Source organism: Choloepus didactylus, chromosome 7, assembly GCF_015220235.1.
Source record: "Choloepus didactylus isolate mChoDid1 chromosome 7, mChoDid1.pri, whole genome shotgun sequence".
NCBI classification, from domain to species: Eukaryota; Metazoa; Chordata; class Mammalia; order Pilosa; family Megalonychidae; genus Choloepus; species Choloepus didactylus.
This window is the reverse complement of record NC_051313.1, coordinates 72,973,340-72,977,441: the sequence shown is the minus strand read 5'-3', so window position 1 is coordinate 72,977,441 and position 4,102 is coordinate 72,973,340. Positions and strand designations below refer to the sequence as shown.

General features: G+C 36.4%; 1 pseudogene; it reads right to left on the bottom strand.

The window, feature by feature from the left end:
* Positions 1–1,759: 1,759 nt before the first annotated feature.
* On the bottom strand, positions 1,760–2,667 carry LOC119540609 (annotated as a pseudogene).
* Positions 2,668–4,102: the final 1,435 nt, after the last annotated feature.

The following is a 4,102-nucleotide window of genomic DNA, read 5'->3' as shown; positions in this document are numbered from 1 at the left end:
CCCTTAAAATTTTTTCTTGCCTATTGTATTGGCTAGCACCTCCAGTATGATATTCAGTAGAAGAGGTGAGAGTGAACATTCTTGTTTTGATCCCCATTATGAAAGGAAAGCTTTGTGTTTCACCATTAAGCATGATGTTAGTGTAGTTTTTTGGTCAATGCCCTTTATCAGGTTAAAGAAATTCCCATAATCCTAGTTTCCTAAGAGATTTTATCATGAATTGATTTTAGATTTTGTCAAATGCCTTTTCTGCATCTATTGATATTATATGACTTTTCTTCTTTAGTTTGATAGTATGATAAAGTGAATTACACTGACATTTTCAAATGTTGAATGTGCCTTATATTCCTGAGACAAACTCTTTCGATCATGATGTGTTATCCATCTTTTATATTGCTGAATTCTATTTGCTAATATTTTTGATGATTTTTGCATCCATGTATAGAAGGCATATTGGACCATAGCTTTCTTTTCTCAGAATATCTTTCTTTTATTTTGGTATCATGGGAATGTTGTCCTCAAAAAATGAGTTGAGAAGTATTCCCTGTTTTCTGGAAGATTCTGTGTACAATTAGTGTTATTTCTTACTTGAATGTTTGTTATAATTTCTTTAATAGATACAAGACTATTCAGTTAGCTATTTCTCTTTGAATAAACACTGGTAGTTTGTGTCTTTCAATGAATTGGTCTATTTCATCTAAATTGTTGCATTTATGAGCCTAAAATTGCTCATACTTTTCTAATCATTTTAATTTCTGTAGAGTATAGTGATGTCCCTCTTTTATTCCTGATTTTGGTAAATTATGTCTTCTCTCTTTGTTTCTTGGTCAATCTGGCTATAGGCTTATCAATTTTATTCATCTTCCCAAAGACCAGTTTTGGCTTCATTAATTTTCTTTATTGTTTTTCTATTTTCCATTTAATTGACTTCAACTTTGGACTGAATTTTCTTTTCCTTTTCTTCTTCTCTCCAGTTTCTTAATGTGGAAGTTTAAATCATTGGCTTGAGACACATCTTCTTTTACAACATAAGTATTTAATGCTATAAAATTTCCAAGTTCTGCTAGATCTGTGTGATGGTTGGGTTCATGTGTCAATTTGGCCAGGTGATGGTGCCCAGGTGACTGGTCAAGCAAGCCCTGGCCTAACCATTACTGCAAGGACAATTGTGGCTGGTTAATAAGCCAGAAGGCAATTGATTACATCTGTGGCTGACTACATCAATGAAGGGCATGTCTTCCGCAGTAAGAGATCTCAATCAGTTGGATTTAATCCAATCAGTCGAAGACTTTTAAGGGAGAAGAGAGAGAACTTTCATTTTTGCTTCAACCAGCCAGCCTATCCTGGGGAGTTCATCAAAGACCTTCATTGGAGTTGCCAGCTTGCTGCCTACCCTATGGAATTTGGACTTGTGCATCCTGCCCTACAGAATTTGGACTCATGCATCCCCAGAGTTGTGCAAGATACTTTTATAAAATCTCATATTTACTGATCTCTCTTGTTGGTTCTGTTTCCCTCGAGAACCCCAACTAATACAATCTGCATCCCACAAAATTTGATATGTGATATTTTAATTTACATACAATTCAAAGTGTTTTCTAGTATTGCTTGTCACTAGTATCACTTGTCACTAGTATTGCATCAAAAATGGTTTTGATTTCCTTCATAGTTCACAGTTCTGAGATGAGATTTTTTTTTGGAAATCAGAAAGTCTAGGGATATTTTGAATAACCAAGCGCTCTTAAGTGGATGAAATCTCTCACTGCAATTGTAATAAATAAGAATCTACATCCTTAGCTATACTGCCAGTATATCCTGGAACCAAAGTTGGTTTTCCTGTTCTCACAATCCACTTGATTGTTGTCTTAAAATCTGAATATTTCCATCATTTATAATTTGTTTTGGATGACAGCTCTGACCACCACTTTTTAATGACTGCGTATAGTCAGTTTAAACCAATTACTACATATTCTTCAAATTTGCTTTTAAGTAGTGATTTTACTAGAGGAAACAAGTTTACACAGCAGCCAAGTGAGATGTGTTGTTTTTCTTCCCATAAACTATTGGTGATCACATGTAGGCAATCCACCACAACTCCAAGATCATCTATCCTCAACAAATAGGATACAAGTTCACTTACACTCCTCTTCCTCCAGAAAGTTAAAGCTGTATTCAACCTCAAACTCTGGCTGATCAAACTTCTGCCATTGTTTCATGGTCCTGAGAAACCTCAGGAAAAAAACACACTGTATTTTGATGATGGGCTTGTGTCTGTGAAGAACCAGAATCACTGGAGTTAACCAAATATGACTATCAAGGTGTAATTTTTCAGGCAGGTGGCTGGCACAAGTCGCTTCATTTTCTTTATTTGCCATGTCGCAGTCCCCACTTCTTGGGGACTGTTTGTTTTTCTGTAACAAGGATTTGGAAAAGGATGATGGACTTTCTTTCTGCCAATAGATCACCTTATGTAGTTTATCTGGGCTTTTCATAGCTTGTCCAACTGTTCTATTTATGTAAGCAGCCAACTATTTTGGAGATTTCTTAACTTCACTTATGTTCTTATTAGTGAAATTAGAGATCCTTTTTCTAGGAAAATCAAAGGGATGATCCTCAATAATTATTACAAAAGTTCCATTTTTTAACATTGTGGGTTTCAGATGCCATAATCTCTTAAATACCAGCACCTCATGGTACCACAGTGCCTCAGTTCAGTCCTTGTGCTAATGATGAACCATGCCCAGCAGCCTAGAGCATTCCTCAGGTACCGGGCTGGGCCCCACTCTGGGCCATTCAAACACGGCTGCACGTGTGGCCCACTAGGCCTTCCCCTCATTTTTAAAAGACAGTTTTGCCAGATGAAGATTTGGGGCTGGCAGTTTTTCTTTGTTAGTACCTTCTCACTTTCATGGTTTTTTGATGAGAAATTGGTACTTAGTCTTATTGAGGATTCCTCATATGTGACAAATTGTTTTTCTCTTGGTGCTTTCAGAATTCTCTCTCTTTGGCATTTGACATTCTGATTAGTATGTTTCTCAGAGTAGGTCTATCAGAGCTCATTCTGTTTGGAGTATGTTGTTCTTCTTGGACACATTGACTCTCGTAAGAGTTGGGAAATTTTCAGCCATTAGTTCCTCAAATATTCTTTCTGCCCCTTTCCCTTCTCCTTCTGGGACACCCATGATGTGTATGTTTGTGCACTTCATGCTGTCACTCAAATCCTTGAGACATAGCTCAATTTTTTCTATTCTTTTCTCTGTTCTTCTGACTACATGATTTCAATTGTCTTGTCTTCTAGTTCACTGATTCTTTCTTCTGCCTATTCAAATCTGCTGTTGTATGTCTCTATCATATTTTAATGTCTACTATTGTGCCATTCATCCTTATAATTTCTGTTTTCTTTTTAAACTTCTTTTTAAACTTCTAAATTCTTCTTTATGCTCACACATTGTCTTCCTAATATCCCTTTTTCTTTATGTATAGTTTCCTTCATCTCCTTGAATTGATTTAGATTTATTAGAACTTCTTCAATAAATTGTTCCCAATTAGGTGTCTCCTCTGAAGCTTTAGCTTGTTCCCCTGATTGAGCCATATCTTCCTGTTTTTTAGTATGGCTTGTAATTTTTTGCTGATGCTGGTCATCTGGTTATCTTGATGAGTTAACTCTGAAGGTCAGTTTCTCCCTCTTGTCTTGGGTTTTATTGTTGATTGGCTTTGTGTTAAGACTTTTCTTTGATATTTGGTCTTCTTCTAGACCTTTAGAAAAGCCTGTGTTTAACAGATCAGATTTTCTAAGCTCTTCTTCATCTGCTTCTTACCCTGGATATGCATTACAATTTTTAAGATTGCACTTTTTTGTGTAATTGTTTCACCTCCAAGAGTAGGCTTCCTTTCCTCTGTTCCTTCTCCATGAATCTTGATCTTTTCTATTTGTTTTTGTGCAGAATTTTCTCCCCAGCTCCTATGACTTGTTTAAATTCTCTCCCTCACTCAGTACCCTGTTTTCCTTCCACTTTTCAGTCTGAGCCCTCCAGTCTTACAGCAGTTCAGTTTAACAACCATCTTTCTCTCTCTCTCTCTCTCTCTCTCTCTCTCTCTCTCT